This window comes from Canis lupus, chromosome 37, assembly GCF_048164855.1.
Source record: "Canis lupus baileyi chromosome 37, mCanLup2.hap1, whole genome shotgun sequence".
Classification (NCBI taxonomy): Eukaryota; Metazoa; Chordata; class Mammalia; order Carnivora; family Canidae; genus Canis; species Canis lupus.
In genome coordinates, this window is record NC_132874.1 from 19367874 (window position 1) to 19392231 (window position 24358).

The 24358-nt window shown below is 47.4% G+C and overlaps 1 protein-coding gene and 1 long non-coding RNA gene across 18 annotated transcripts in view; one reads left to right on the top strand and one right to left on the bottom strand.

The window, feature by feature from the left end:
* RREB1 (ras responsive element binding protein 1) overlaps positions 1–24358 on the bottom strand; it is a 176027-nt gene that overhangs the window by 90244 nt on the left and 61425 nt on the right. The window contains exon 1 of one of the 17 annotated variants that reach the window (XM_072813830.1): positions 20270–24009. The exons of 13 other annotated variants lie outside the window; for them this stretch is intronic. The gene's annotated coding sequence lies outside the window, so the exon portion shown is untranslated. Of the gene's footprint in view, positions 1–16534; positions 16557–17807; positions 17934–19622; positions 19645–20269; positions 24010–24358 lie in introns of those variants that run through there. 3 more of the 17 variants (XM_072813833.1, XM_072813828.1, XM_072813834.1) reach the window with 3 other exon arrangements.
* Positions 14826–21867, top strand: LOC140626213 (uncharacterized). Its single transcript, XR_012025412.1, has 2 exons — positions 14826–15052; positions 19070–21867. It is a non-coding gene; the product is annotated as an uncharacterized lncRNA (long non-coding RNA).

The following is a 24358-nucleotide window of genomic DNA, read 5'->3' on the forward strand; positions in this document are numbered from 1 at the left end:
AAATGGGAACAAAGGAAACACAGAGGCAGGCTGGATATACAATGGAGGAGCAGGGGCTAGGGGGTACGTCTCGCCACGGGCCACGTTTCCTGCCGCCCACCCTACCCTGGTGACTGGAAGAAGGTTTCTAGGGTGAAGGCGGTAGGGCAAAGGGCTTTTTGAGACCCCTGGAAAGTGAAGAAATTACAGGGATCAGAAGGGCAGGTCTGGGTGCTAGGGGATTTAGTACAGAGGTGAGAGCTTGCACACGGGATCCACCCCGCACGGAGAGGAGAGGCCTGTGCCAGGGGAGCCGGGAGGCAGAGAGGGTCCCACGTGGAACGTGAACACCCGGGTTACGTGTGTAGACAAAGAGGGCTGGCACGAACAAGGTCCCCAGGAAGGAGCAGGGTGTGGTGTCCAAATAAATGTGAAAAGCAGCAGTGACGGCGCTGAACCCTTCAGAGCCTAGAAAGATCAGAGAGCACGAGCCAAACCATTTGGGGGGGGAGGGAGCGCAAGGAAACACAGTTGGATGAGCTTCATCTTGAGCACACAGTAGGCACTCAAATATTTTTACTGATTAGTAATGTCAAGCAAACAGGCAGGGGGTCATATGCTGTGAGGAGGAGGAAGAGAAAAGGGGAATTGATGGTTTTAGGAGCAAAGGGCCCCAGGGAGCTGGTGGGAGGGAGCACAATGACAGATAAATAAAGGCCTCCCCAGCAGCCAGGCCAGCCTCTGCACCCCCCACCCCCAGGGACAGCAGGGGGACAATGACGCTGAATGGGGACAGGGTGGGGGGGGTGGCTCTCAGCTACCTGAGGTATTTACAAGCATGTGATCATGATCTCAAGGCGCTCTGGAACAAGAATGGGCTCTGAGGAGCAGGGAGGCTGCTCCCTAGAACCCCGGCCTCCTACGCAAGGGGGAGACTGGCATCCTGTTTCCCTCTCTGGACCACTGGCTAAAGAGAAGGAAGGAAAACCGTGCTATTTCGAATGGTGGCATCTTTTATTCCAGCCATTTGAGGCCAGCCTGCCAAGTGTCTTCCGACAGGTGCCCGATTCGTGCATGTGGCTGCGCCACTGAACGGTGAGACAAGTGGATTTTTACCTACAAACGCCAAGGGTACCACCAGGTCTCCGAGGGGAGGGAAAACATCTCCAAACGCCCAACCCCAAACGGCGTTCGTGACTCCCCCGCCCCCAGGCTGAACTTCCAATCCAGATGTGCCGCTCAGCCCAGGATGCACCCAGGAGACCCGCATGGGACTCGCAGGAGGTGATTACGGGCACACATCCCTCCACCAGCACAGGGGTCCCCCCATCCTTGCCCCAGGGTAAGCTGGTCTGGGCAAATCTGCGCATGGCGCCCTGTGATTCAATTAGCGTGAGTTCAGTTGCTCTTTTCAGGGCAGTTCTTTCTTCTTTTGTTTAGATCTGACTCCAGATTTACTTCAATTATCTACACCTCTGGTAGAGTACCTAAGAAAATTAAACCATCTAAAGTGAGAGAGAGAGAGAGAGAGAGAGAGAGAGAGAAGGAACGGGATCTTTAAAACAAAGTATGCAAAACAGCACCCCGCCCCCATCTCTCTCTGAACATTACCAAACTCCTAGATACGCAACTGTTTCTCAAAGGAAAATTCTAGACTCTTAAGTCTGAATGTGAAAAACCCCATGGTTAAGCCCCGGCTTGCAGAAAACTAAAAATTTCAGCAATTCTGGAATGAAATGCTATGTTCAGAGCTATACAAAGCGTCGCAGCTGTTCCCGGCCAACACGAAAACCGAAAGGGGTGATGCTATCTTTATGCTCTACCTAGATTCAAAGCTGGTACCGGCCTGGGCAGGGCTGCCAAGGAGCCGGCTCGGTTCCAGCCTGCCGAGCAGGGGAGACAAAGGAGGCAAGAAGTGCAGGGGCCAGCAGAGTACACCTCAACCAGACAAATAACAGACCCACCTGGAAGAGGAAAATGCAGTTAATCATTAACAACCTTTAAAGGATGCAAGGGCACAGAACCGCTAGGAAAACAGTTCTCAATGACATTTGGAAAATCCTTTTCCATCATCAGTTCAAGCTTCGAAAGGTCAGATCCGGCTACCACCTTCCTCAGTTTCCCCAAGTGGAAGGAGGAGAACCCTTTCATCAATTTTCTTGGGAAGGAACAACATGTTTTCTTGCTGGAAACTCAGGTCCTGGTCACGGGAGCTTAACGGAAAGCTCTTCAGACCACTTCCCAGAGTGAGGCCTCAGAGGAGCATCTCAGAGGGCAGAGGATGACAATGCCAAGGGACCCGAGAAGAATCTCTCCTGTGGCCCAAGGCTGCACACGGGTTAGCTGCAGAAGACCTTCTGGTGGTGTGACCGGGCCGCCTCACTCGGAGAAGGCTTGCCACCACTGGGTCCTGGCCCCCCGAGCCCCGTTCTGTCACTGTTCAGTTTTAACTGGCTGGGCACCTGCTACCCAGCCATGCATCCCCAGCAACCGGCCCCCGCCGCACACGTCAACCACCAACGACCGAAGCTGCCGGCGAGGGGGCTTCACACTTGGGAACTGCCACCGACATGCCACACTTCCTGCTGGGCCTGACAGACTGTCTCCAAGAAAAAGAGAAGGGCGGCCGCAGGGCCCGGGGGGTTACCACCCGGGGACCAGCCAGCAGAACTGCGAGGCAGTTAAGGAGTGGGCTCGCCAGCCACATTTCCTGGGTTCAAATCCCGCCTCTTCCGCTTGCCAGCCGTGGTAGGTGGCCTGATCTTGTGACACTGCCCTGAGCCGGTTACGGAGCCTCCCTCTGCCTCAGTCTCCTCCTCTGATGGTTTGTCGAGAGGCACGTCCGATCTCTGAAGGGCTTTACCGCAGTCGGGGGCATCTACTGCAGACTCTCCAAGGGCTTGCTGTTGTCATACACGTGCACACCCCTGAGCATACGTTTCCTGCACAAACACACTAGCAAGGGCATGTCGGCACTTCAGGGCTGATTCACTAATTATCAGTTTAACAGGTGCCAAAGACATTCCGTTCATCCAGGGAATGGTCCTCAAACTTGAGCGTGAACCTACAGAGCTTCCTGTAACTGGGGTCTGATCCACAAGGTCCGGGATGGGGCCCCAGAACCTGCATTTCTAGCGAGTTCCCAGGCGGTGCTGATGCTGCGGGCCGGGGGATCACACCTGGGAGAGCCTGCTCGGGTGGCACGGTTCACTCCTTACATTCCACATCTCAGGCCTAAGCCTTACGTAGTTTATTTCTGCGCACAGTAAGCTTCAAGGAGATCGAATAAGACAGAGTGGCTAACACGCCCGTGGCGAAGAAGTGTCCTGCTCAGAGAACAGCCATGTGCTCTTCCATGTCGCCTAGCACCCCAACTTCTCTGCAGGGCATGTGGCAGGCCAACCACAGGTTCTGGCCAATGGCCTGTGAGCCAACATGCCCTGCGTCACTTCCAGGCTGAAGCTTTTTAACACTGCTGTGAGACCCTCTAGTTCTTTCCTCCCTCTGGCCGCTGGGAAGTATGTGTGACGGCAGGCAGCTAAAAGATGAGCACGGCCTGGATCCCTGCACCACCCCCTGGAAGGGAACCACGCTAGGGAGCTGCTACACCTGCACCAGTCTCCCACGAACGAGAAGTGACGTTTCGTGGGTTGAGCCACTGAGATTTTAAAGTTTCATACTTGAGAGCAGCGGAGTCTAACCGGAGACAAGTCATTATGAAAAGAACCTCCACACCAGTCTTATTAAGTACAACCTATCAAACACAGATGTGAAGTATTTTATAATATCAGTTCGCCGGGGTTTCTACCCTATTTTCATTCATTTCAATTCATCAAAATAGAGGAGGTTTTTTTTTTTTTTTTTTTTTTTTTTAAACCTCCCATTTGGGATCTCTTTCTCACCAAATTTAAAAATTCTTCATTGCAACATGATTATGTAATAGTTGCCAACAATTTAGAAAGCTAACTACGCTAAGAAGTCCTGAAAATGTGAACAGTAAATACACTGAAGGATTCGGATCAAGAGCCCCATGAAACAAGTATGTGCACACTTACACTCCTGGAATCCCTTGATTCTAAAAGGCAGGCCAAGAGGAAAGGGTTTCAATTTTATTTATTAAATCCTGTGTGAACTGATAATGTATTTCACCCAAATGGAAGAAGGTGATCTCTTTAAGGTAAAAGCATCACCATTTAACCAAAAAACAACTCTTTAAAAAAAAAAGAAAGAAAGAAAGAAAGAAAAAAAGATGCAATTTCTAGTCAACCTAGGAAAATGTGCAATTTAACAGGCAGGTAATGAGTAATGAGCTGCCCACAATATACTACTTTCCGGGAAATGCGGAATCAAACGTCATAAAAATTATCATCTCCTACTAAAGATGCCAGACACACAGCCAAAAAGGAGCGTCACACGCAGCTCAACAACAAGAGCTAAAACATTTATGAAATACATAAACTTAAAAAAAAATTGGGGAAAGAGAATTTAAAAATCTGTAATAGAATCACATGAGCCCTTGCTGGTACAAAGAGCAAAAGAGCACCTCTCTCGAGGGTCCTCTGTGAGGACAAGTTCAAAGGTGGGGGGACTTCTGGTTAGAATCCTCCCTCGCTCTTTCTACAGAGAGGAGAGCAACCCCCCTGGGTATATGCACACACACATATTAAAACTCATCCCGAAGGAGCTCAGTGGCTCTCTGCTCCCCACTTAGCAAAGGCTAAGCTGGAGATGAACAGATCCTGCTACTTTTGGCTTCTCAAGTTCTGAGGCCCCTAGAGTGCCTCATTCTCGGGGTGTGGCACATTCCATCTCTTTAGGTACTTCCATGTGGCCAAAATGGAGGGAAAAAAAAAAAAGGAGGTAAACACTCATGTAATTTATTTGGTCACATAACTGGGCTGTAAAATCAGAATTGAAAATAATAAAAATGCCCCAACATTCAAAGCTCTTCAGCAAACTCTTTTTTTTTGGGTGAATGGATTTCTTTTTCTCTTTCCATTCTTTGAGGAGATCTGAAAAAGTCATTTTAAAATATGAAAACCTGAAAACTTAGACATCTCTCTAAAAAAAAAAAACCATGACATATTATGTTTAAGACATTAGAGAAACCAACAGTCTCACATATACCCCCCAAAACAGGGTTACTTCTTCACTTTTCATTAAGGAGCCAACACTGGAGGACACTCTCCCAAGACACTGGAGAGAACAGGAATAATGTGTCATTGGATAACAGGTGGATTTATTAATGATCATCACAGAACTAAAGGAAGTCAGCATCCCATCTTGCTAGTACTGTCCTGGAAGACCCCAGGAAACGCCCTAGAACTGATTTTATGATGCTGCCACTATGTCCTCAAATCAGAGTTACTGTGTGTGCATCTATAAGAGAAACAGAATAGAACATCCACATTTAGAAAATGAAAGCCATATAAAAGCGATCGCATGGGACTTTTGCAGTCTAACTCGCTCAGTTTATTTCTCCTAGGGTTCATAAACACTATGCTTCATATAGCCAAAAGGCCCTTTCCATTTACTTCTGCCCAGAGAGGTTTGTGGTTGCAGACTTCTACACGTTGTCCCCGCGTGAGGAATTTATTTGCTTAACAAGATGGTCCTCCCAATCCTGCTGCCCCAGGCTGGGGGCCACCTTCCCCTGAATGCAAGGGAACTACAGTGTGCTCAGCAGCAGAGCTGTCTCCCCCCTCTGCTCTCACCGCGGCTGCCTCTCCAGTTGGCATCCCAAGAAATCTTAGGCTATAAAATGCATGTCCCTGCAATGTGCAACTTTTACATACACCTAGGCCATGACCCAAACCACTCTTGGCTAGAAGACTCCCCAACCAGCACATCCCGCGCACCCTGCCCTGCAGGTCCCTCTCGTGGGCTGGGAGACTGCTGCTTCCTGCTCCCAGGGTAGGGGGTGGGGGTGCTGGTTTGCTGATCATATGACTGCTCAAATCCCTCGGATAAAAGCAGGCATTGTCCACTTTTCCTTGAAATCTCAAAATCCTGGATAAGACCAGCAATCAAGTAACATTTCAATCACCCAACAACCTTAAATCAATTGATCAAATTCTTCTCTTTGGGTCTCCCCAACCACACCCCACCCAAGCCTTATAAATAACTCGATGGCCAATAAAAGCCATTTTAGTCAGCTTTTAAAGCAGACCCCCAGTGTTTATTTTCAATAAAAGATTAGGATTATGCGGGGGGTGGGTGGGTGGGAGGGAAGCTTTTAGACAAACAATGAAGGTTATGGACTGAGATGCTAATAAGTGCCCCAATTTCTGTTATGCCATTAAAGTGCTCTGGAGGCATCACAATACTTATTAAGTGAAAACTGTCCCCTTCCTTCTTCACGGTCAGCCTCCAGCCCCACAGATGAGTTCTGTGAGCCTGCGATTCATGGAGGCTGATCTCCAGGCAGCCAGCAGCTGTTCCAATCTATGCCTGGGTGTTTCCCTCCCCAGCACCTCCAGCTCCATCATCCCAATCTCTCAACAGTTGTCCTTGAGGCCCGCCCACTCGGGGGATGCTGTGAGCCCATCATCTCCAAGTAAGCCCCGCAAGGTATGTCTGGGTGGTTTCACAGGTTCTATCACACAGGACAAGGCACAACCTGTGCCCCACAGCGGTCCTGAGCTGTTCCCCACCCCAAAAAGTCAGCACCAAGACCTGCTCCTTGCTTCCTGGGAAGTAACGGTTTTTATTACTTTTCCATCTGCTGTCAGAGCCTGACATCCAGAGAACTCATTCTTATTATTCGCAGTTCGTGTACATTTATTTCCCTTCCCTGACAGGAGTCACAAACGTCTACCCAGAAGAGAATATTTTCCACCTTCAGCATGGCAATCAGGAGGCAGAGTTTCCAGGGACACTCCGAAGACCAAATTACAAAACTAATTACATTTTCAAAGGGAATAATTTCTCTTAGCAAAATAAAAAATCATGAAACTGATCGGATTCAGAAGCAGAGAAGTTTATACCAACCTCAGGTTAACTGCATTACAGCGCATCTAAATGCACAAAAGACTAAAACAGATATACTACTATTAGAAGCTAATTTAAATGTACTTAGGAGTGTGATTATTAAAATTGAGACCCTGGCAACATGCCACATGCAGATAAAAATCAAAATGCTTGAGAACCATTACTAGGTATTAGCTGTGGGGGGTGGGGGTGGGGGCTTTCAATTCTGGGATTTCCATGAAAATGTCCCCCAAATTCTTTCTTAACAATGCCAATGCCAGGAGAGATTTTTTGGTCTACCACCATGGGGTGCCACGGTAGTCTCCATCTGCAAAATGGAGCTGTGGAGAGGAAGGAAATCAACAAATAATCTAATAAAAGATGGAATAATCGCTGGCAAGTGAGCATTTAGTTTTTCAAATTAGGAGACTGCTGCTCCTGGCCAAAAAAGTCATGCAGACGCTACTCCCAAGTGACATGATCAATTCTGAGCACAGACATGACCTGTGGAAGACTAATGAATAAAACAAAGGCAAACTCATAAAAATGGACAAAAAAGTGATTGGAGCTCCTTTTTAAAGAGACTATGTAGGTGTCCCCCCAGGCACTTAGGACAGCTCTGGTACCCACCAGATAGAGGGTCTTTTAAAAATCCAGGACCTAGGGGTGGCTCAGCAGTTTAGTGCCTGCCTTTGGCCCGGGGTGTGGTCCCGGAGACCTGGGATCCGGTCCCACATCGGGCTCCTGAATGGAGCCTGCTTCTCCCTCTGCCTGTGTCCCTGCCTCTCTCTCTCTCTCTCTCTCTCTCTCTCTCTCTCTCTGTGTCTCTAATGAATGAATAAACAAAATATTAAAAAAAAAAATCCAGGACATTTTCTCTATTATTCCAGCTAAAAATACAAAAGAACAACTACTCACATTAGTAATACAGATGAACAACCTAGTCACAGTACTTGGACATCATCTGATTCTGTTAATGTATCTCTCCCCCTTCCCACATTCAGGCAAAATACTATTTTAGTATATCCACGAATATACTAGAAGATTAATTCTAACACTTCACGTTAACTCATAAAGCAGCTGCGCGTCACTACGGGGGGTTGTGGGGGGGTAGTATTCAGAAATTAATTTTCCATATAAAACTCCTGGTGTAAATCACTCTGAAGTATCTTTCAAACTTCCCCATCTCCTTAAGCGGAGCATGGTGAATCAACACATGATTAATCTAACTCTTCTGGACGATGACTCAGGATCATTACAGTGAACAACCATTACACAAGGTGCCTTCGGAAACCAGCGTAACATCCCTCCTATTTCAATTCTGCTTCTACCACACGGCCTCAGTCAGCCATGCTCTTCTTCAACTGAAATTTTTATTGAGATCATTGTGGATGTACACGTCGTCGTAAGAAGCAACAGAGAGGACTCTCCTCTGTTTATGAAGCCCAGCGTGACCCAGCCATGCTGTTGGACTTCTTCTGCCCCTTTGCTGGCATTCTTCTTTCCTGGTGCTAGCAATACATCCTTCCTTCCAATGGCTTCCCCCCCGCCCACCCAAGCACCAACTCTGGCCTCTAATTTGTTCCTGACTTGAAAATGGGAGAAAATGGGAGACAGGGTGTTCCGGGCCATATTTACATTAGGAATAAATGATGCTATGGTGCAGGCCTAGAGGATCATCATGATTCAAGGGTAGGAGTGTTAGTACCAAGGCTTCCTACACCCGCATGGCTTTGAAAGTTTCATTTTGCATAGCATCCTCCCTCCCCAAACCACACACCCTGCTTGTTCTACCTCACTCATAAGCTGTATATTTTGGACTTAAGAATGTCAAATAAGGGACGCCTGGGTGGCTTAGTGGATGAGCATCTGCCTTTGGTTCAGGTTGTGAACCCAGGGTCCTGGGATCGAGTTCCGCATCGGGCTCCCCCCAGGGAGCCTGCTTCTCCATCTGCCAATGTCTGTGCCTCTCTCTGTGTCTCTCATGAATTAAAAAAAAAAAAAAAAAAAATCAAATAAGTGACCTCCACATAAGGGATACATTACTTTTAAGTCGACTGAATACTAGCTAGCTAATCAAGTGCTGTTTCCCTACGGCCGACTGGTACTCTGGCAAAACCTGTGTCTTACTCTGAATACAATCTACCAAGCACAGTTAATAGTTTGAAATAAATACACATAGCCTTAAAAAAAAATTTAAAAAATTTTTTCTGGACTCACTGATTTTTTTTTAAGGAAGTTTTAATTTATCAGTCACTTGTCCTACTTGGAACAATTCAATTATGTAAGTTGAAGGAATAAAGTTCTAAAAAAAAGATTTGATAAAGAGCATAATGAATGTGCTTTAGAGACTTCAGTAAATAAGAAAACTGTCACTTTGTTCCTCTACTGCATTAGGAACTTCTCAAACAAAGAGGCTTGATGGAGACAGACAGAAAGGGGCTTATCAGCTTAAGAAACGGGAAGGATGGTACAATTAACTGTCACACGGGCAGATATAATTCACTGTGATGAGGCCAATGACAGAAAACAAGGCAAAGAAAGTGCCCATCTTGTCTCTTTCCACATGAGACCCAAATATTCCAGCATTGCAAAACACCATTCTTTCCAGGGCTATCTATACATGTGGCCTGGGAAGAAAAGCAATAGCCTTTGGAAGGAAGGACAAGAGAATAAGAGGAAAAGGAAGAGGTCTCTTTATCTGAACCACAAATGCCTCCCACTGCTCACTTCGACAAGCTGAAGGGCTGTATCCTAGGTATGCCAAGGGGGGGGGAAAGCAAAACAAAAAAATAGACCCACTGCATTTCTCCCTTATTGCCGTCTCCTCTGTGCTCTGCTCCACAGACCCTGCCAAGCGGAGAGCCGCTGCCATGAGCTCTGCAGAGAAGTGTGTGCTCTGCCCTGGCGATCCGAGCGTGCAGCAGCGTCACAAACACAGGAGCACAGCTCGGGGAGGATCCAGACAGGAAACCGGGGTGCACAAAAGCACCTTCTCCTCTGCCCCCCCTCAGTCCCCAGCAACACGTTACAGAGGATGGGCTCCCCTCGCGCACGGTGCTAAAAGATGCTCCAAAAACAAACAGCTGAAGACCGGGGACCGTAAAACACAAAACGTGTGTGGTGTTAAAGATACGAAGAAAAGCCAGGTTTTTATCCTGAAACAGATGTACGAAGAGAATTCAGCTTCTCCTCACATGACAGGGCAGTTTCTTTAGTTTTCAGAGTGCCAGACGCACTAGGATCAGAAACATGTTTCAAACAGTGTGAAGAAGGAAGAAAGCTCCCTTCCTCCTCCCTCCAAATAAGAAAAAAAAAAAAAAAGAAAAAAGAAAAAGCCATGACACACCAGAAATAGCCTGAGCCTGCTTCTAAGTGCCCGAGGATCTGTGCATTAGGAGCCGTTCCCCTGCGATGCGTGTTATAGTGAGCTCCAGCATGACTATATATGGTATGTTTACGGAGGGATCACATACAAACACCACGCAGAACTTATATCAGACCAGAACGGGCCTTTCGAGAGCTCGGCTTCTCTGCATTTATGGCCACAAGCTACCCCATCCTGAGTCCAAGCAAACTTCAGATGCTCCAAGGAGCAATGTCTCATGACTTCCTGGCACTCAGAGCCCAGGGACTCTCCCTCACTGCCCTCCACATCTCCACTCCGACCTCGACCCCCAGCCCCCCTCGCCCCCCACAGGCCGCCCACCCCGCAGTCCCACAGAGGCGTAAATGCACGCAGAAGAATGTCTCTGCTGAATGGGGCCTATGTTACATGGTGAAGGGCACAGACAAGCGGGCCATCGATTTCTCGAGAAACAGCTGGCATGGCTGAGGCCTCTCCCACAGGCTCCTCATCTCCAGAAAGTATTTTCATCACATCAAATGCTCTGCCCTGGAGAGGGAAAGCCAGACACTGAAATGGGGAGGGGCTGGGGGGAGCGGGGGATCATCTGAAGATGTTTTAGAGTCCTGGGAGAGGAAAGGGAGAACAGGGGAGGAAAGAGAGAGAGAGAGAGAGAGAAAGAAGGAAGGAGAGAGGGAGGGAGGGAGGGAGGGAGGGAGGGAGGGAGGGAGGGAGGGAGGGAGGGGGAGAGGCTTCATCACTGGCTTTAACAGTCTTGCCCAACCTGTTCTGCGGTATGTACTGTTAACTCCTTTCTGGCAAAAGGATGCAAACAGCAACCCCTTTCTTCCCTCTTCTTTTCCCCACAACCATACTACAATTTAAGGCAGACATGCTGAGAAAAGTCCCAAAGAAAAAGGCTAAAGCCACTACTGACTGGATTGAAACCCATACTTTTATCACATGGTATGACGTCTTCACAACCAGCTCCTCCGGGGGCTGTCATCCCCCTGGATACTACCCAACTTTCCAGCCTTCTCCACCTCCTACTTCGCCTCCTCCCCTCAAAAATACAAAATATTGAGGCCGGGTCCCTTGACAACCTGTGAGTGGACGGCTGGGGTGAGCGAGGCCCAGATGTCATGCACTTGAACAAAGCCGCACGTAAGGGAGAGAAGCATCACCTAGTTAAGATTTTTTCCTCTTCTTGTTTTTTGCTTGACATTAGGCATTTACAGGGTTAATCTGACAGCCTGCAGACCAGAAATTTACCTGCTTAGCAACAGAAGCATCAACTAAGCCACACTGGTTGTTTTGACACAGGAAAAGCAGTTTCTACCTGGTGAAAATACCTGGTGATGTTTCAAATGCCATTTGAAGCAACATACGTATTAATCATATGAGAAAGGCAGTCAAGAAACTACAGGGAGAAAAGTCCAATGAGGGTTTACCTAGCTTAAAGGTGCAGATCAAAACCAAGCTGGAAAATTGCAGGACGGCGAATGGAAAGTGCTCTAGAAGTTAAGGGAACTGCTCTTGAAAGCAGTGAAACCCCGGAGCTTGTTTTCCCCAGAACTTGTAACTGCTTAGCCTTTCCATCCACTGACCATAAGGACTCTTCAGGTGGCAGACTTAATCTTCACAAGGAGACAGATCTCCCCTCTCTAGATAGTGAGATGAAAAGGAAAGCATGAATCTCACAAAACATTACCATGCTTTTTCCCCTAGACACTTTTGTGGGTCTCAATTCTAACAAAAACACCAATTCGATCCTGGGCCTCTATAACCTCTTTGAAAGGCAACAACTAAATATATTCCTTGAAACCTAAATGTCTACTTTAAAATTCAACTACAGAAAGCTGCTTCATATTCAGCAAATGACTTTCATTTTTGGAAGCTCCAGGATGCAGAGGCTTATGGACCTCATTGCTGTAGGATGTTTGCTATTTTAACAGAAATCTATCTCAGCCAGCCAGAGCAGGGCCTAACAGCAGTCAGAAGTAACAATTTGGCCCAGTTGTTAAATACGTAAAGCAAAGCAGAAAAACATGTAAATATACATTTTTAACGAAAATACAATTAAATAAAATGCAAAGAAAGCATAATGTCAACATAAGTATATACACGACATACATATGACACCTATATAATTATAAGGCCAAAGAATGCATATGTGAGAGAAAACAAAAATGAAAATTTTAACATTAATGGTATCTTTTTTGGATGGGACCCAGCTTCAAGAGGAGAAAATAATGATAATTATTTGAAAAGATGATATTCAAATATTCTAAAAACCATACTATAGAGCTTGGTTTTGACAGCTCCTCTTAAATTCTAAACTGAAGGCAATCCCTGCTGACAAAGAAATTGTATATAAAGCTTAAAAACAAGGAAATAAGATGACCTAGGAAAAACCTAAACTTTCTAACTTCAAGGCAATTTAGAATAAAATTTCAAAGTGACATGGATGGTCCTTTGAGATTATTAAAAAAAAAAAAAAAAACGTATATGCAAAACCACGCCACAAAAAGAACCTCCTCCTTTAATAAAGTAAAAAAACACTAGCACTTATTCAGAACCTCTATACTAACAGCCTGAGCAAATTAAACCTTACTCCTGAAACTTACATTTGAAAAATATAAGTTGGGTCAAAGAAATGGTACTGTGGACAAAATGGTGGTATTTAAAGCAAAAATCTGGCTTATGCAGGAAAAAAAAAAAAAGAGGAAAGAAAAGGGGGGGGGGAGGCCACAGTGATGTACTCTGATCTCAGGCAGAGTGGGCTGCAAAGCCAGTTGTATCTAACAGTTGTGCTCGAAACAACAAATGGTGCATTCATGAACTGCGTAAGCAGAGGCTGTTCAGAGGCTGTAAAGTCTGCACACGAAATGATGAGCGGCCGACTTTCCTGTTGTTCCACAGTTAAAAGACTGAAGAAAGGACTGAATTCAGTTAGAGGCACAGGCTGTCCCTTCAGCTGTGGCAAAATGGGGACCAAGAGGGTCTAGATAAAGTACCATTTACTCTCTTCTAAAAAGAGCTGGGCCTGATGATAATTGAGTAAACACTTCTACATAAGATAATCTACTAGAGCTGGGGGTGGGGGAAGACCGAGGAGAAACCAGACTGTACGTCCTCCCCCACCCTTTTTAAAGAAAATATTCAGCATCCCCAAAATCCACAGCCTCACACCACGGTATTAAAGGTCCACAGCCCTGTTCCCTGTGACATTACCTCTCCATGGCCTTAACAAAAGAAACATCTGGTACCAGCTACTCAGCATCCCCGATGATTGTCAGAGTGCCAAGTTCTTAAAAAATTAATTAGTAGCATTTACACCAGCCAGTGCAGATGGCCTATCAGGGTTCTAGCACAGGTACCACAATACCTACCTTAATCGGAAATTCAGGGATGCAACAAGCCCGAGCATTAGATGGGAGAATTTCAAGGTTTACATATCATTTCCTAATTTTACTTTTTTTTTTTTAAATTCCCAGTGGCTCAAACATATTCATTTGTCTCATCAGCCATAAATATAAAAGCAACGTGTTTATAAATACAGTTTTGAATGCTAATTATGAGGGCTGTTCATTAGAGTCCCCGGGAAGCTTTTCTTTTCTTAAGATTTTATTTATTTATTCATGAGAGAGAAGCAGAGACACAGGCAGAGGGAGAAGTAGGCTCCCTGTGAGGAGCCCAATGTGGGACTCAATCCTGGGACCCCAGGACCACGCCCTGAACTAAAGGCAGATGCTCAACCACTGAGCCACCCAGGTGTCCCCCAAGGAAGCTTTTCGAAAGGCCTCAAGCCCCAGCCTTACCACAGACCTGTTGCGGGTAGGCCCTGGCACTCCCAAGTCCCAGCGACCCCAGTGCATTAGGGAAAAGTTTTCCCTCCAGTTTAAGAATCACTGTTTTGGGGAAGCCAGTGACCCTGGGGTCCCGGGATCGAGTCCCACATCGGGCTCCCTGCATGGAGCCTGCTTCTCCCTCTGCCTGTGTCTCAGCCTCTGTCTCTCTCATGCATAAATAAATAAAATCTAAAGATAATAATTTTTTTTTTAAATTCAGTTTTGGATGCTGCGGACTAGCAGAGTGTCACCAAAGGTGACGCACCAAACATGAGACAGGTCACAAAGTAGTCTGAGCGATGTAAGTCACTAGGTACTCCATGTCGCGGGGGCATGGGGGCGGCAGTGCCCCCGATCCGGTGAGCTGGCCACTACAGGCTTCGCTCAGCCACATGACAGAGGAACAGGCAGGGGCCATGTGCATCATCCACTGTGCCAGCTCAGGGCGCCTCAGTGGCACGCGGCCTTCCGCCATCAAAAGTAGGGTTGATGGTCACCAAACCACCTGTTGTCCTCAGTGGTCATGCCCTTCAAGTCCAGAAAGAACATCAAGAAACTGCATCCCAGCTGAATGGCCTTGTTACTATCAACAGGCTGATTATGAAGGGAGAAGGAGAAAGGGGGGCGCACCCCACGATCACAAGTGCAGGGAGGTCTGAGCATTAAAACCTGCAGCCCCTTGTCCCCGCTGGCTCGTGTTTGCCCCTGCACCTCCATCTCAGGAGGTCTCAGAAGGCAGGTCACACTGCAGACCACAGTGGCCCCACACCCAGCGGGGCGGAGCCGTCCTGTCTGCAGGCTCAGCGACCCCAGGGCCGCTGTCCTCCCCCTGCCGGAGTCCTCGGCCCAGCTCTAGGTCTGCAGCTCATTCTCCAGCTCCACGCCTCCGTTTGAAAGTAGCCACCAGGTAAACCAGACGCGTTAAGGTGGGCTTGTGCGGGGAAATAAGTACAGAATGCAAATGGGCCAGCTCAGCCCGTGCACAGGTTCTGGAAACTTCAAGTGGCCACAGGCTAAGTGGCCCCAAGTGAGCCAAAAAAAGGGGGATGGAGGGAGAGAGAGAGAGAGAGAGAGAGAGGACTTCGCACGGAACGCACACACTTTCTAATCTCTTCCTGAGAGGAATTCACTTTTCAAAAACGAGCTCGGTTACTAAACGGGCTCTTTGAAGATGTCTGGTTGTTCATTAAATTGCTGCCCCGGCCGGGCTGCGAGGAGAGCGCGTCAAGGTCTTGGGGGGGGGGGGGGGGGGGGGCAGCCCCGCCCCCCGGGAGGGCCTGGCCCCGCCCCCAGCCCGCCCCCGCCGGCCGCAGGCCAATCGGCGCCGGCCTCCCTGACTGACGGCCCCGCCGCCCACTCACAGGGCCGCCCAGCGGGGCGCCGAGGGGGCGGGCGGCCCGAGGGGCCCCGGCCCGGGCCCCGCATCCCTGGGCCCCGCATCCCCCGCCGCGCCGGCGGGAAGGGCGCGGGCGGGTGCCCGGGACCACGGCGGACACGCTCCGGCTGAGACGGCTTCCCCGGAGCACAAAGGCTCGTCCTCCAAGGGAAGGGGCGGCGTGCCCGGGCTGCCTTCCGCCGGCCCGTCCCCGCAGGCCCCTCCCCGCCTGGCCGCCCTCCCGCACGGCCCCGCGCCGCCCCGGGAGAGCAGCCGACCCCCGGCTCCCCCGGCTGCACGGCCCCCGGCTGCACGATCTCCGGATCCCCGGTTGTACGGCTCCCAGCTGCACGACCTCCGGTCCCCCGGCTGCATGCCGCCCCCCCCGGATCCCCAGTTGTACGGCCCCCAGCTGCACGACCCCCGGTCCCCCGGCTGCATGGCCCCCAGCCCCCGGCTGCACGACCCCGGTCCCCCGGCTGCATGCCCCCCCCCCGGATCCCCAGTTGTACGGCCCCCAGCTGCACGACCCCCGGTCCCCTGGCTGCATGCCCCCCCCCCCACGCGGTTGCACGGCCCCGGCCCCCAGCTGCACGACCCCCGGTCCCCCGGCTGCATGCCCCCCCCCCCCCCCGGCTGCACGGCCCCCAGCCCCCGGCTGCACGACCCCGGTCCCCCGGCCGCACGCCCCCCCGCCCGGCTGCACCGCCCCCGGCCCCCGGCTGCACCGCCCCGGCTGCAGGACCCACGGCCCCGGCGTGCATGCACGGCCCTGCGTCCGTGGGCGGCGGGGCAGGCCTTCCCCTCGCAGCCCCACGCCGAAGCCGGGCTCCGCGGGCGGCGGGGCGGACGCGGGGACCCCCGGGTAGGGACCCCGCCGGGGCGAGCCTGAGCCGCCGCAGCCCGCGCGCCGCACTGGGCCGGGAGGACGAGGGGCAGCCGTGCCGAGGGGGGCACGAGTCCCGCCCCCGTGCTTGGAAAGGGCGCGGGGAGCCCGGAGCTTTAGGGTCCTACAGGCCTTCTGAAGACAGTGCTGGATCTCTATTTGGCAGCATTTCACCCGAGCCCTCCTTTTAGGGCTTAATGTGCCAACTCCGGGGACCAGACTGCTTATCTAGGGGAGGGCAATCAGTCCCAAATGAGCTCTGAGAAAGGGGGGACAAAAAAAAGAAACCCCCATGAAATCGAAAGAGATCTTAAGAGTCACTGTGATAAATGTTACAGTCCTTCGCTGCTGGGACCTTGAAACACTCTCGTCCTAGAATTCTAGCAGTCCTGGAGAAAGCTGAGATCCCCCCCTCCTTTTTTTTTTAAATGAAAGTAAAAACGTTTAAGAATCACTGGCTGCCATGCAGAGGGAGCATCTTTATAAATCCTGTTTGAACCCTGGTACACAAATGCTAGCCTTGCGGTAGGCCCACCTAAGGAGAGGGTATTTAAAACGTGCAACTGGATGTCTTCCCCCTAAATTCTCAATGATCTCTAAAAATTCAACATCCATATGACCTTGGACTCTCTCATTTTCCTCTGTCTCTTGCAGTACACTCTCTTTGCTAACCATTCAGCACACTGCACGTCCTGATAAAAGTAGTTAATGTTTACTGAAACCTGCGCATGAACTGTACTAAATCCGATAGGAGTGAAAAGGCAAAGTTCTGTTAACAGCATCCATGTACCATAAAACAAAAAAAGAGGGGGTGGGGGACCATGGAGGGAGGAATCATTTTCTTTTCCTTCTAATTTGAACTAAGAACTTCTCACTGATGAATAAACCATATATACCACCAAAGATGCTTTTCAGTCTATTATCTTCTTGGAAGATTTTTGACACAAGCTTCAACGATTTAACATTTTTTCTAAAATTTTTTTTTGGACAGAACTGAAAAATGAAACCAGCCTCTTTATATCTCACATTCTCTTACTTGTTTCCAAAGGCCTACCTACCTGGTCAATAACCAGTTTTCCTTACACTCTGATTCATCCGAATAGCTGCTTACAGATAACAGCTGAAGATCTATTTCATGCAAACATAAAATTAACATTTCAATGATTATCCTCTAAAATATTTTTTTCTTCCCTGGATTCTTTTTGAAATGTAAAAATGGTTCATTTCATGTCTGATCAGACCTTTAATTCTAACATTTCTTACCATGACATTCGCTCTAAAGTACAGAGTTAAGTATCAGAACTTACTGATCTTTTGAAACTTACTGATAATCTTTTTCTCACATTTCCACATTATCCCCTTTTCTCCCACTAATTCAGTTAAAATAATATTTCAACTTACACACATACACACACACAGACTGTCTCCAGAACAGGATGCTCTCAGGTGTTTAAAGCCAACTTTCTCTCTCCCCCATCCCCCCCTTGCTTAAAGGGCAGCAATAGAACCAGTCACCTTGGAAACAAACATCACCCAGTGTTTGCAGAACAAACAATGGTACCTTTTCAGCCAGTACCAGGCAGGCAGGCCAAAGGGGCAGCGAGCAATTCTGGGCCGGACAGGAGTGTTAACATATTGCATTCATTCAGCGCACGAAAAAGTAGTTCAGTACTGAAAATGAAGTGCTCTGAAACGTGTGAACTTTTGGCTAGAAACCATAGACAAAGCAAGGAAGGTTTAAAGTCAAATAAGGCTACCCCTAGTTAGGAAAAAAAAAATCTTTTCATTATTTTTGGAATTGTTTTACAGAGCTCATGAATAAGGTAAACTAAACTCCTGTCACTGAGAATTACCTTCCCCAGCAACCAGGAAGAAGTTGCTTAAAAATCTTTTCCAAGAGCATGTTTCATCTAATTACTCCTACAAAACCATCCTTTTAAAAGGCCACCCAATGTTGGTTTTTTAAAATGTATACTGCTTGGCACCATGACCCACAAATTAATTTGTAGGACTGACAAAGATCTGCCCGTCTTTGTCAGATTAAATGTCTTAAAAAAAAAAAACAAAAAAACAAAAAACAGTGCCAAACAGATCTATAAATCTATAAGGGCCCTGGATAACTTTTTGACCTTGGATAACAACGGTGACTAAACTTTCATTTACTGAAGACTTAACAAAACCTAATCATTTGGGGTAGATGAGGTTTTTGGAAGAGATTCTGTTGTTACTGTTTTTAAAAAGCTCCACTGCATAGCTAACAGTGACAACAAAAAATACACAAGTGTTCTTAAGATCCTCCAGAATGAAATTTTTAAATGTTAAAAGTAACAGTTTCCTCCTTATCCTGGGTGTGTGCCTGAGTTTTCCTTCCCACCAATTAAGAGAGAAGGCAGGGCCCAACTGAATCACTTGGACGGGAGTCTGATGTCAGTTAAATACCGCAGTAACTGGCAATTTCTATCACCTCCAGACTCAGGGACAAATGCCTAATTAACATGGACCAACATGCAGCTTAAACTGGAAAAGTGCCTGTCCTTTCTCTTTCTTTTCTTTTTGCTCCGAGATTTAGGTCTTTAACATCCTTGAGTTAAAGTGCACAAAGGGTGTCCTAATGCCATCTGACGGAGGTGTAAACGTCTAATTAACTAATGCTTTTTTTGCAGCGACAGTAAATCAGTGAACATTATTAATCTTCCTGACTGGGCCCTGAGTGAGTGAAGAGGGCCATTGAAAGGGGACTAAACGGTTATACTGGGTGCCCTTGAAAATGAAAAGGAACCCTGCAAGTGATGACTGATAATCCTAAAAACTACTGCGAAATGCTTTAAAATACCACCGCTGGGCGTAACACCAGGCCCTGCGCTCTCAAAACCGAAGCTCCAGGCTCCTGGGCCCCGGGAGAGGAAGAGGAGGAGTCAGGCAGGCAGCTGAGAGAAGGGGCTCCCATCTCCCATCCTCTCCTCCAGCATCACAGAGGCGCCCACGAAAGCAGAACCCGAACCTTCCGCTCCTTTATCCGATACCGCACCTCTCCAAGTGATGTTTTTTCGCAGACTGAGCAAAACTCATTGCCCGGAGTAGTTTGGGCAAATGACTCCCAGTTTGGCCAGTTAGGCCCTTGCTCCGTTAATCAGTGAAACAACTGTCCTAGCCTTTGGCTCCTCGGTTTGATTGTCTATTCAATACCCCAAAAATGTACAGGCACATCATACTCACATTTGCAACCCATAAAAATATCGAAGATGTTCACTGAATTCAGCCAAAATCTGAAGACACCAAGCCAACAGCCAGACAAGAAGCTCTGCACCCCACCCCGGCAGGCCTGGTCCACTCACCACGGGCAACTGCCTGCAGCCCCTCCGCCCTCTGCTCTGCCTTCCAAACTACTGCCCCCTGCCTGCACCCCTTCTAGAAGGCAGGGCGGCTCCTGGTGGCCTAGGGGGCAGCAGGAGGCAAGGCCCCCGGAAGGCCCATTCTCAGTCCCGCCAAGTCCCGGGCCTTCCCAGAAAGCCCAGGGGACACAGGGCTGAGTGTGAAGCGCCAGCCCTGGGCTTTGGGGAAGGAACTCCCGGGGCTGAGCCACTCCCGCCCCCAAATCCAGAGGAGGGCCACAACCCAGGGTGATGACCCCAGCGGCAAGCAGCTTCCTCCATCTTCTTGAAGACATCTCAAAGGGGCAGAGTCAGGAAAGGAAGTGAAAGGAGGCCCAGGTGCCACGGTGGCTTTATCTTTCCCCCTCCCTAGTATTTCTATCAAGTTTCTGTTTCACTGCCCCCTCACATCTAAGGGGTATGGGAACCTTTTTAATGAAATTCTGTGGGAAACACAACAGGTTTGATTCATGACGTGTTGTTACCAGCTACCTGATAATAAGGCACTCTTGAAAACATCAGGTTCAGGACTCCATCCATTTTGAATACAGACATGTAGCCTTTGTTTCTAGATTTAAATGCCTTTAGAGACAGTATTATGCCTAAAAAATCATCTCTCCTCCTGTTCAAAAAGTAAGTCAGGTTCAGAGAAAACCTGACTTACGCATTCCTAGGTTGACTGTGCATGTGTAACCCCTCCTCAAATAACATCTCTTACGAAAGGGTCAGTTACTCTTCTCTCCGTATTGCCAAGTCATTGGAACCTGAAGCAAACCACTTCAAAAGAAACTACACTAAAATCCTTAAGATATAATTTATAACTCATTTCCATTTTTTTTTTAAAAAAAAGATAATTCCTAACAGCTATAAAACAAAGATAAGAGAAGGCGCTGATGGCAGTCCCCTTTCAAATCAGCCCTCCCATAGAATCAGAATGGTAAGACTGCTTTGGAATTCTGGAAATTATGTTTGGAGGGTTTTTTCCGTGGAAACCTTTGTTAGGTCAGTGTTCATCAAAGTAACCACGGGGAAAGCCTCAAGGCGGCTGGCTGCACCAGGAGGGGGTGCGGTGCTGGTCCCATTGTACAGACAGCCGTAACCTTGTAACTGAGGCCAGATGACCCTGGTCACATGCCACCTTTCACCAAGTCCACTTAACGAAAGTAAGTCTTCCTGCCGCCTCCGTAAAAATTCAGTTTCGTTATTTGCAGAAAATCCACATGGCACGGTCTTTTCTGGGTAGTAGCTTCCTCAATCCTGCTCTTTCCCAGGCTCAGCGGATATGTGATGACTGTGCCCCCCCTCTTGCTAAGACACTCCCAAAGATTTCCTGGAGCAACTTGAAAAGGACCTACAAGCTTGAAATAAAGATTCAATGCGTCCTATTTGAAAATGCACAGATGCCACATAAAACTGAAACAGAATACCTGCTCCTGGCCCTGACTCCTAGAAAAACACTGGGATGATTTTCCTTCAGAAAAGAGTGACATCGGAAATGAGGCAGCTGCTTCTCCCACCTGCATCTGGAGGGTTAAGGAGCACGAGGACTTTGCTGTCGGAGCCCAAGAATAGCGTTTTAAGAGGCATCACTCCCGAACAATCACTAAACCACTAACACCCTCATTTTAAAGAGAAGAAAACAGAATGTGGGGAGCACGGAGATGGAAGGTTTTTGAGCAAAGTCTCACTCCACTGGCAGCTCCTCTGACGGCTGCTCTGCCTTAAAGAAGCTTTCAGGATCCTCAGACTTTCCCTAGTTTTATGGAACTTCTCCCTGATATGAAAGGACCATAACATCCAGCCTCACAAAGGCTTTTCTGTTTGCTTCTACTGATTAAAAAGAAAGAAAATACTAATGGGAGCATCATTAAGTCACCTGCTAAGAATATGAGAAAGGAAAGAGATCCTGCCCATTTTACAGATGGAAAAACCTAAGTATAAGGTGTAGTATCTTTCCTTTAACCATAATCAAGGCTGGGCTGGATTTAGAACCTGGCTGGTCACCTAAGCCTACAAATCCAGCTCCCTCTGATAGATCATATGAAATTAATTAAAAGGGCTAAGGGAGATATGCCATAAGGTCTGCTGAAGTGTTTCTGATTCAGTTTCCTCCTCCAACAACAATTCCTTCCTTTGAAATAACGACAATGAGGTTGGGTGGGCACCCCTGGGAGCTTGAGTAGAGAGCAGAACAAAAAGCATCCTCCTAACCTGTCACAGAATGGCCCCCAGGTCTTCCACCTACACAGCTGTTCCTGGAGTCAGAGAATCCCACTTGCCCTTCAGGACTGATCTCTTTGTTATTTTCTTAACATTAGACCTTACAGTTATTCGTATGTAGGCACTATCTTCCACTAGGGCAGGTGTTTCCAGGGAACTATTTCAGGGGGTCCACTTATTCACACACTCATCGGGCATCTACAAACTAAGTAAATTGTACCCATCTATGTACTATTACTTGGTACACGAAGATGCTTTTGTAATTAATTAATAAAGATAAATTCCATGGATAAATTTAAAGATAAATTCCGTGTTATTTTTAGGAATTTTTTTTTTTGTCAAAGCCTGCCAACAGAATGTATAATTGAAATTGTGCTTGTTCTGGAAAAGGTTTTTACATTTAAACAGGTCCTTATAATGGAAAAGATTAGGAATAGCTGATGTAAAAAAAAATATTCAAATAACAGGACATCGATTAAAGCAAAATGCCCAATTAAAAAACACAACGCAGGTAAATTACATCATATGTAATATTCACAACCCAGCATCCGATATAGGATGGAAGACAGTCTGACCCTTTGGAGGCTTTTTTCAACTGCCCAATATGTTTTTGATCAGTGACTAATTTGTTTATAGTAGTAAGGTGACAGATCATGCACTGATCAAAAAATATATTTTATTCTGTTCTGTGTTTTCCTCTTTAGAATAAATCAAACTCCTGATTAATATACAGTAAAAATTTTTGATTCTAGGTTGGTTTCGTTTAACCTAAGAAAATACCCCTCCCTCCTCATCCACATTCCCTGTGGATGCCCAGGGAATGCAAAATACCCAAAACATTAGCCTTTGGCCCTCCCAGCAAATCACGCCACATCAAAATCATGGGATTTTCATGTCAAGGAATATTTAAATACATCAGCAAATACGATCATCCCACATTAAATTTTTAATAGAGTGCTATAAAGGCATGTGCAAAAATGGGCATTTTATTGTCCACAAATGTAATGAATCCCATTTTCACAGTGTGTGTATCCACAACAGACCATCTAGAAGGACATACACTCCTGTTACTTCTGACTCACAAGAGTAAATAATTTTACGTTATTTTCCTTTGTGCTTTACTAGATTTTTCTTCCTTTGTGTTAATTTAGAATTTTCTACGGTGAGGAGGAATTCAATGTGCACTAAGATCACAAAAATCTGATGGGGAAACACAATTTTTCAAGACTTAGGAGTATTTCCTTTGCCATCTGAGTGACAGGAAACTATTTACAGTAAATATCAACATTTTATAATGAGAAATGTGTAGATGGTACTGGGATTCAGAAATCACCAGCTCTTGATGGATCTACCCACTAACATCCTTAGCAGGAATAACGGTGGCTCTGACACAAGCATTCAGACAGTCCCACCGAGGAAAAACCTCTGGGCATCTGGACTTGGCAGGGTTTCTGACGCTGTAGAGAACCTAACAGGCAAGACCCAGGGTCCCCCCGGCCCTGCCCCTGTATCTCTCCAGGCCTCAGGTCCCTCACCTGTAAATTAAGGGAGGGTGAGGGCAATCCCTGGCCCATGATCCCTCGGGCCCCTTCCAGTACAATAATTCTCACTGGAAACAAAGCAGATACAAATATAATTTAATCAACTCTTGCTAGTCAGTAGCCACTTGCCTGGGGTAGATTTAAACTGATTTCAGCAATTTTACTACTTGTTACGGCTTGACAGAGAGTACAGCAGAGATAGGAACATTCGATTAATAAAATTAAAAGTTTTCAGTGGCTAGCATATTTTCAGCTTTGGTGACCTGTATGGCAACCCTGACCCAAAGTGAAGCCATACACAGAGGAGAGATCTGAAACACAGCAAAAGCAACGCCACTTGTCCAATGTTTATGCTGTGCCAGATGCTGGGTAAGTATTTATAGTGTTTTATATCATGCCCTACAATCCCATGACATAGATCTGATTACTCCCTAAATTTTACATGTGTAAAAAAGATCTGTTAAAAAAAAAAAAAAAGATCTGTGATGTGAAGAGCAAAAAGTTGTTCTTAACTTGGTGTGTGCCTACGGGCAAAGTCCCATAACTCCCGGCCTCACTGCCTCCACCTAGAATATGGCTAACACAACCCTGGCCTCGTTCGTTCATTCGTTCAGTGAGCACTGCTTGAGCACCCGGACGAGCCAGGCACTGTGGTCAGTGCTTGGCATCACGTATGGAAAAAACAGATAAAGGAACAGAAAGTCCTCGTGGAGCTTATACTCTAAGGAAAACACATAATACGTGCCTAAAAATCTCGATGAACATTGACTCCCTCTCTCCCCGCTTTAGAAATGGAGAAAGTGTTAGAAAACAAATCCAA